Source organism: Oryctolagus cuniculus, chromosome 2 (assembly GCF_051225735.1).
Source record: "Oryctolagus cuniculus isolate XC-2025 breed Fujian yellow rabbit chromosome 2, ASM5122573v1, whole genome shotgun sequence".
NCBI lineage: Eukaryota > Metazoa > Chordata > Mammalia > Lagomorpha > Leporidae > Oryctolagus > Oryctolagus cuniculus.
Window position 1 is genome coordinate 192991373 of NC_142868.1, and position 9767 is coordinate 193001139.

Here is a 9767-nt window from a genome sequence, read left to right on the forward strand (position 1 = left end):
AGCCCAGGAAAAAATTATTATAATCAGTTTAAGACAATAGGAAGAGAAACTGCCTTGAAAAACTCACTTAGCAGTTTGTCCTTCCTGGGCCATCTGAATCGTGCACTTTGGCTGTCAGGGGGTCTCATTCAGGTGTTTGTAAAAAAGCAGGGCCCTATTTTCACTGTAGGCTGCATTTTTTCCATTGAAATGAGTTAATTTCTTCAGTACCTCCTAAGATGAATTAAACCAACTCAGAGTATGCCTTATCCCTCACTTTTTGAAAAGTTTATGGGAAGATAAGATTATCACAACAGTCACACACCCAGATGATTTAGAGAATATTAGAAAAAGAGAGAAAAAAACCCTAGCTCTTATAAAAGCAATCTCAAGCAAGATTATGTTTCCAAAATTGAGTATGAAATAAAAACCAGACCTACATAGCTTTTGCCAGCAAAAGACCATAGCAGAGATATAGTGATATCTAGAGGAGGAAAATAAAATTATGTAGGCACAAAAAACAACAGTAACAAACCTGCTTGTTTCTCTCTTGCCAGGATGCCATTCTAAGTGTGGCAACAGTTCTGAAACCATGTTCATGCCAGCTCAATGCAATAGGAAGAAGTACCCCATTGAGGGGTTTTGACATTCTGTTTATATTTAGAGTAAAATCTCCCTATGGTTGATAGCCTGCTGTTTCAGAGACTAGTACCAGAAATGGAAATATTCTTAGGTTCCTGAAAAATTGGAGGTTCTCTTTGGTTGCCCTTCTAGTCACCAGAATGTATCTGAGGACCTTCTCCCATTCCTCCTTGCTGGATATCAACGGCTTTAGATGTGTGAATGCCTTAATCTCCGTTTTCCCTCTGAGTCCCGGGTTTCTCAGTCCCTGCTCAGAGCAGAACATTTGCTTGGTCAGAGCTTCAGCTCTGCCCTAATTTGGGCAGACATACACAGGGTTGAGATGAGGCTCCTTCCTTCCCCTACCCTCCATTTTTGCCCTTCTCCCTGTACTGCTCCAATAAGCTCATTTGTAAGCCCATAGTGGCTACAGCTGCTGCTTTCTCCATAAAGACTTCAACTTTCAGGTGGGTTCCGTATTGTTCTCACATTTGTCTCAGCTAAAAACTCAAGTTCAGCAGATCCTGGAGGCACATGGTTGCCAACGACAGACAATGCCATATGTGTCCCCAGGCTCCAGTGAGTTTGTGTCCTCCACTTCTCTGCACTCAGTCTTCCTCCAGTTTTTGAATTCCCTGCACTTTTAGTGACTTATTTCCTTCAGTGCTCATCCCAGACATGAGTTGTCTTGCTGAGTTTCCATTTTCCTTGTTTTTCTCTTGTTACTTTCAAGCAGGCCTTGCTGGATTTTATAAGTGTGAACCGGTTTTATAAATTGTGTTAGAGCATCATGAAAATGTTATTGACTCACCTTCTTGAGACAGAAGTCTCCACCCAAGACCTGCATTTCCTCAGTCAAAATTGGGACTTAGCCCCACACTCATCGTGTATAATTGAGGTTGTTTTCAAGTGCAATAGGAATGTCCTGTAAATGTTCTTTAGAGGCCTGACAGTGACTGTAACCCTGCTTTAGGCAGAGGAATAGGAAGTGGGAGGCATCGCCTTGCCTTGAAATATACCATAAGGAGTTTCCCACTTTCTACCTGATCTTCCCAATTTTGGGGGCTCAAGTCCATTCCATTTTTCTGCATCCACTTGCCATAGCTCTCCTAATTCTAAAGGTTGGCTTCTCTTACTGTGGCCCCTTTGATAGCTTTAAGAAACATCTCTTAATCATATGTGGAACATAGACTTCCTCTGGAACAGGGCAGACTCCAATATACTCTGATCTTCTGTGATGTTCCTGTCTGCCTGTGTCCCTGAGAGTGTCCCCAGAAGCACTGTTATAGCCTTCTTTGCCACCCCCTGTACCTTTCTAATAGGAAGAGAAATGGTTGAGCTTGGTAGTGGGGTGTCAGGAGTCTGACGTCCATTGAACCATCTTTTTAGTTTAGGCAAGGTTAAGGGGACAAATAACATTGTTCCCAAGCCTCTTGCTTAAGGAGTGGCCTTGACTGGACTGGAATAAATGTTAGTTTTCACTCTGTTCTTCCATGCCACAAGCCTTACAGGAGGCAGGTTCTGTCCTTCCAAGGGAGATGGGGCAGAAAGACACTTGAGCTTATCCATCTGCTCTTCCTGTGCTTATGTAGATAAGTTCATTATCTGGGATATGGAGAAGTATAATGAAAGCGTATGTGGCTGAGACGGACACTGTTTTCTCCAATCCATGGCACCCAGCAAACACATTAATGTCTTTATAACCTTAACGGATGCCTACTTCAGTTTCTCGGTCTGGACTTCAGGAGAGGAGACAGGTGCGATTTATTTACCCCTCAACCCAGTCCTTTTCTGTGCTCGGTCTCCCTGAATCTGAGTATTTCACACTGATGGACTAAAGGATGAAACGCCTCCCTTCCTACCATTGAAAGAAGAACCATGCACATGTGTTCTCTCTCCTTTTCATGTCAATTTAGCTTTGCCTTAAATCTCACAACCTTTCACCTAGGGAAATCCCTGTCTTCCTCCAACTCAATCAAGATGTCATTTTTTTTTCATTTATACTCCTACAATAATTGTTCTGGGTAAAGCACTAAAACCTTTTTCTTTATGAGCAAAACTCATTCTTTGAATCCCTGATTAAATCTGATTCCAAGAGACCGAAAATTCTGAATGTTTACTTCTGCTGAGTTCAACAGGAGATTTTATTTTCTTGTATGATAAGGTTCTCTATAATATTCAGAATGCTCTTGGGTGAGAACAGTGGAAAAATCAACATAATTTCCATTTGATAAATTTATTGACTCATACATCGGGAGGTCCAGAGCAAAGGTTTACTTAAAATTAGCTCTAACTCTGTTCTGCCTCCCTTGTCACTGCGTTTTCTTTGGATGATGGGTTTTCTCCTCAGTCTGCATTCAGCAGGTTGGGTCTTCATAGCCAAGAATGACAATGCTTAAAAGAATGAGGAGTCATTTTCAGATGTTTTCCCAGAAGAATAAGGAAGAAATTTTCTAGAAATTTCTAGAACTTTAAATCTTTATTAAGGTGAAATTGCTGTGTATTGAGTCTCTGGTATATTCCTGAATATCCTGGCCAGGCCCATTTCTAGGAGGTTGATTGGAAGGGCAGAAATCTGAACTAGGGAGGGATTCTGCTTGGAAGGCAGGGAGAGGAATCAGATATAGGTAGACAACTAAAGATTGCTTCTTTAGTCCCACACCTCTAAACTGTTCCCTGAAATTTCCTGTACCTTTGTAGGTAAATCTTTTCAATCCATTTTGATGGCCAGGGGTTCTGTCCAGGGCCAAATTGACATCAAATAGTGGCCAGATGCTTCTAAGAGATTATGAGAAAAGTACATGCATTCAAGAGGCCCCAAAACCTTCCTTAGCATTCCAAGTGTTCACAATAAGACAAAGAAAAATCTAGTTGAAGTTAGTGAGCAACAGGTACTTCTGTGTAGCATGAGTATTTTAAAGGTAAAAATCTTCATACTCCTGACCAGCCAGTGATCAATGTAGACATTCTTGGTATGCAGTCCTGGAAACTCGTTTGTCAGCAAATAAAACATTAAATTTCTCCTGGAAAAGAAGTTTGATTCTCTCAAGAAGATATAACTGAAAATTGGCTGTGTAATACATCCACACACACACACGTGTGCGCACATACACACACACAGTTATCTCCAAGCTTGACACATGGATGCTTATCTCTGGAGAAGAGAAGAGAGAAAATATTGATCCCACAGGGCAGGCAGGTTGCCAAACCAAACTTGTGTAGTAGACTTTATCTCATTTTTGCCCTTCAGGAAAGAAAACAGCAATCCTTCTTTTGCCCAAGTCTTTTTTTTTTTTTTTTTTATGCAGAAGACAGAAAGATTGGATGGAATGTAAAGGATTTCTTGTTTGTCCTGACTGTTGATAGGCAACTTATTATTTTATCCCTTTTAGTATTTTTTTTTGTTCTACTTAATACTATTGGTTGAAATCTGTAATTAACACACAATTATTCTTAGGTATTGAAATTTAACTGAAAAGTAACCCCTGTTAAATATAAGAGTGGGAATAAGAGAGGGAGGAGAGGTACAATTTGGGATACGCTCAATTGGACTTGCCCCAAATGGTAGAGTTAGAAATGTGCCAGAGGATTCCGACTCAATCCCATCAAGGTGGCATGCACCAATGCCATCTTACTAGTCAAAGTGATCAATTTCAGTTCATAATTGATCACACTGATAGGATTAAGAGTCACAGGGATCACATAAACAAGACTAGTGTCTGCTAATACTAACTGAAAGAATTAAAAAGGAGAGAACAATCCAACATGGGAAGTGGGATACACAGCAGACTCATAGAATGGCAGATGTCCTAAATAGCACTCTGCCCTCAGAATCAGCCCTTAAGGCATTCGGATCTGGCTGAAGAGCCCATGAGAGTATTTTAGGCATGGAAAGCCAAGACACTTGGGGAAAGAAAAAACAATAACAAACAAACCTAAATGAACGGGCCATCAAAGAAGGAGGTACATTTCTCCAAAGGGAGGAGAGAACTACCATTTTGACTATGACCTTGTCTAAATAAGATCGGAGTCAGCAAACTCAAAAGGCTACCATAACCTTGGCAAATCATGACTAGAGCCTAGGGTGATTACTGATGCCATAAACAAGAGTGTCAATTTGTTAAGTCAACAACAGGAGTCACTGTGCAATTACTCCTCATGTAGGATCTCTGTCCTCAGTGTGTTGTACATTGTGATTAATGCTATAACTAGTACTCAAACAGCATTTTTCACTTTGTGTTTTGGTGTGGGTGCAAACTGTTGAAATCTTTACTTAATATATGTTAAATTGATCTTCTGTATATAAAGATAATTGAAAATGAATCTTGATGTGAATGGAATGGGAGAGGGAGTGGGAGAGGGGAGGGTTGCGTGTGAGAGAGAAGTTATGGAGGGGGAAAGCCATTGTAAGCTGTACTTTGGAAATTTATATTTATTAAATAAAAGTTAAAAAAAATCCTACTCTTAATTTTTACGAAGATCTATTTTCACTTTACTTCATAGTCATATATTTAACACTACACTAGTAAAAGAGAAACAAACAAAAAAAAACATTCCTCAATGGAGGAGAGAAGGGCTATAAACAATCATCAAGTCTCAAAATATCTATTTTACTCCAATACATTACATTTCAGGTACTCTATTAGTTAACTCAGATCAAGGTAAACATATGATGTGTGTTATTTTGAGACTGGCTTATTTCACTAAGTATAATGGTTTCTAGTTGCATCTATCTTGTTGCAAAAGGCAGATTTTATTTTTTTAAAGGTGAGTAGTACTCCATAGGGTATATTTACCATAATTTCTTCTTTTTTAAGAATTTTATTTTTATTTATTTGAAAAAGTTACAGAGAAAGGTAGAGACAGACAGAGAGGTCTTCCATCTGCTGGTTCACTCCCCAAATGGCTGCAACAGCTAGAGCTGAACGGATCCGAAGTTAGGAGCCAGGAGCTTCTTCTGGGTCTCCCATGTGGGTGCAGGGGCCCAAGGACTTGGGACATCTTCTACTGCTTCCTCAGGCCATAGTGGAGAGCTAACAGGGTACCTTTTCCCCTGCATCCTCACAAGCATTTGTCCTTTGTTGATTTCTCTATGAGAGCCATTCTAACTGGAGTGAGGTGAAAGCTCATTGTGGTTTTGATTTGCATTTCCCTGATAGCTAGTGATCCTGAGCATTTTCTCAATGTCTGCTTTCCACTTGAACTTCCTCTCTTGAAAAATGCCTGTTCCAGTCCTTTGCCCATTACTTAAATGGATTGTTTATTTTGTTATTGTTGAATATCTTGAGCTCTTTATAGATTCTGGATGTTAACCCTTTATCAGTTGCATAACTTGCAAATATTTTCTTCCATTCTGTCAGCTGCTTACTCACTTTGTTGAGTGTTTCTTTTGCAATACAGAAGCTTTTCAGCTTGATGCAATCCCATTTATCAATTTTGGTTTTCATTGCTTGTGCTTGTAGAATCTTTTCAAATAAGGGGAAACAGCAGTATAAAAATAGATGGAGCCAGGGAAGACCAAGAGAACAGTCACAGGACTGTGCAAGTCTGAGTTGGAATGGTAGAGAAGGGAGTGTGTGGGAAAGTTCAAGACTGCTCTTCTATCTAAGGAGGGTTCAGCCAAACCAACCATCTCTGAGCAGAAGTCAGCTGACAAATGTGTCCTGAGTCTCTGCAGTCTGTGTAGAATCCCTGCTGTGTCCTATCATTAGATACAGAGCCTTGCTGGGCCATATACCAGTCTGAGCAAATACCAATTTTCATTAAAAACTTTGATATTTTATTCATCATGGGCTTACTGCATTAGTTTTGATTTAAAAGTATTACATCAAATATTATTTATATTTATTACTGAATTTTTTAATCGCTCTTAGACTTTGTGCCCTTGGTCCAGGGTGTGGTTGGTATAGAGCAGCCCTGAGAGACTGTGGACTCAGTGCAAGTGTGACAATGGATTTCAAGGCTCAGTGCCTCAGCCTCTGAATCAGTAATGCTGTCTATACCCAGAGGCCTATAGATGCATTCTTGTGGCCACTGTCTTTTCCTTTGGGAAGAAAAAAAGTGATAGGACAGGAGAAATACCCATCCAGGAGTATGCAGGAAGCATGAGGGGTTGGTAGTACTTTCCTTTGGATGAATTGGGGCAGAAATACCAGAAGAGGAAGAGAAGCAAGGTTGGCAGAAAATATATTGAGAGACCCTTGAAAGGACTCCAAAAGAGGAATTGAAATAATTCATATAAAAATATTTTTCAATACAGTGTCTGGATAAATAGAATCCATACCTAATGGTTAATTCCTCTTCATAGAAAGTTATTCTTCTTTGAGAATGGACCACTGACCCTTCCCCATATGTAATAGATGCTGCTGAAGGAAAGTTTTCACTCTGAGACTCTAAAATTGACTAAGAAGTTCAGGTTGAACTTGAAGAGTAATAATTGTCGTGGGAGTGCAGCAAATTCAAAGTGTGTGGGACTACAGAGAAGAGAGTAATGGCTGCGCCAAAAGAATTAGGGAGGGAGATAACACTTCCTTCAGGAAATATTTTCTGGCCTTCTCCAGTTCCTGAAGTGGGTTGTCTCTTGTTCCTGATTAATATCTGCATCACCAGTACACACAGCGACAGGGTAACATCAAGCAATAAACATTTATTGAATGAATATTTGTTCAAATGCACATTTGAATGGAGTTTTACATAGGCAAAAATTCTGAGGTGAAATGCCGGCCAGAGGAGGCATTATAAGGGAGACATGGGAGTGCGAGAGAATTTACCCAAGTGGAAAAGAGTGAATATTTCAAAACAGAAGCAAAGAGAAGGGAGGGAAGAGAAGGGAGACAGTGCCAAAAGAAAGCTTGGACCAGATATGGAAGGCCCTGGTAAATCCAGGTTGAGGAGTTTGGACTTTGTCCTTGGGGACCGGGGATAGGAAGGTCTTGGTGGCTTTCTGCTACCTCTATTCTCAGTGGTAGTGATTCTTTGTTTCCTGTCTGTCTTGTCACATGCTGCTATCTAGGAATCATGGGTGGCTGTGGTGAAATCAAGTCTACTCTGTACCTTACACCTGCAGAATGAGACACCTGCTGCAATGTTCATTTTCAACTTGAAGTTCAAAACTTAGCTCCATATGCATGTGCTCAGCCTGTAAAAATCTCTATTGATTGGGCAAGTTTCTGGATTTGAGAAATTCCTGAATTAGGATTATAGGATAGAATTTAAATCAAAAGCAACTGTCCTGCTACTGGGTGAGATGCTGTTTGCTCAGTGATGGAATCAGAAGATTAGTGTTGGTCATTCGTCTGGTGCCATCATTACCCTCAAGAGAAGGAAGAAAAGGCTCATGTGTTTATGATAGATGTGTCCCTCTCTCCCCCATATCTTTATTCACTTTTTTTAAATTTTTTTTTATTTTTATTTTTTTGACAGGCAGAGTGGACAGTGAGAGAGAGAGACAGAGAGAAAGGTCTTCCTTTTGCCGTTGGTTCACCCTCCAATGGCTGCCGCGGCTGGCGCGCTGCAGCCGGCGCACCGCGCTGATCCGATGGCAGGAGCCAGGAGCCAGGTGCTTCTCCTGGTTTCCCATGGGGTGCAGGGCCCAAGCACCTGGGCCATCCTCCACTGCACTCCCTGGCCACAGCAGAGAGCTGGCCTGGAAGAGGGGCAACCGGGACAGAATCCGGCGCCCCAACCGGGACTAGAACCCGGTGTGCCGGCGCCGCTAGGCGGAGGATTAGCCTAGTGAGCCGCGGCGCCGGCCCATATTCACTTTTAATATTTATTTATTTGAAAGAGTTACAGAGAGAGGGAGGGAGGGAAAGAGGGCAGGGGAGGGAGGGAGGGAAGGAGGAAAGGAGAGAGAGAGAGAGAGAGAGAGAGAGAGACAGAGAGAGAGACAGAGAGAAAGACAGAGAAAGAGAGAGATATCAATCTTCCACCTGCTGGTTCACCCCTCAAATGGATAAATGGATTCAATCATCTGAGCAGGGCCAATCCAAAGCCAGGAGCCGGCAGCTTCTTTTGGGCCTCCCACATGGTTGCAGGGGCCCAAGTACATGGGCCATCTTCCTTTGCGTTCCCAGGTCATAGCAGAGAGCTGGATCAGAAGTGGAGCAGCTGGGATTTGAACTGGTGCTCATATGGGATGCACTGCAGGCAGCACCTTTACCCCCTACACCACAGTTCCAGTCCTTATGTATTCATTTTGGAAATTACAAATATAAAATAAGCAATCATTGTCATTCTGTTTGAGAAATTCAATACTGCAAGGAAGCCTATAGCAAACCCTTTGGTTTCTATCACGTCAGGATGTTCACTACTCCTTGCACACTTTCATTGCAGGTACTCAAACTAAAGCCACCCCCCCCCCCAACACCCAGTATCTTCTTTTCTTCAAACATGCATCTTGTTTAACACTCAGTATTCAGTTCCTTTTTCCCAGTTTGCTGACTATTTTTCATAAAGTTGATGTCTAGTACTCACAGATTGACAACCTATGGGGATGGTGTGCATAGCTTTTTTATGTGGTTTCTCTACGGAGTATATCCTTCCCTTGGCCTTGAATGTCACAGTCTGTGGGCAGATGACGTGTGACCTCCCAAGTTTCAAACATCTGGGACATGACAAGTTAGTGTAGTCCTTAGGGTTCCAAGACTATACTTATCTTGGAAGATTTTAAGCAGTAAAATGAAGATATAGAAATCTAAATGAAAAAATTGAAAAGATAAGATTTCTTCCTCAAACCCTGATATCCAGATTACAAAAACGTATGCCTTTTCTGTTATATGATACCAACATGCATCAGTTGATATAAACAGCCTTCATGATAGCCCTCAGAGTAGTCATGTATCTTCCCTGAATCCAGCTCAGATGTGTTGGTGAGCTGGCAATAGGGTGTGTGTCATTTCTAGTCCCCCAACTGCCATAGAACATTGTACCTATTACTTGCTGTTCATGAATATGAAAATGATTCATGGAAGATTTGTACAGCTTGCCCTAAGTCATTTAGCTGGTATACAGTAGTTCTCAAATTCCAGACCAAGTGTGTTTGACTTTTGTGTTTGGCTCTTTGCTGTCCTCTGACAATGAGGGGATTATTTCCAGAGAAATTGTTACTATTATTACCTATTGATTTATGGACAATAATCCTTTGATCAGACTAGTCAGTAGACATC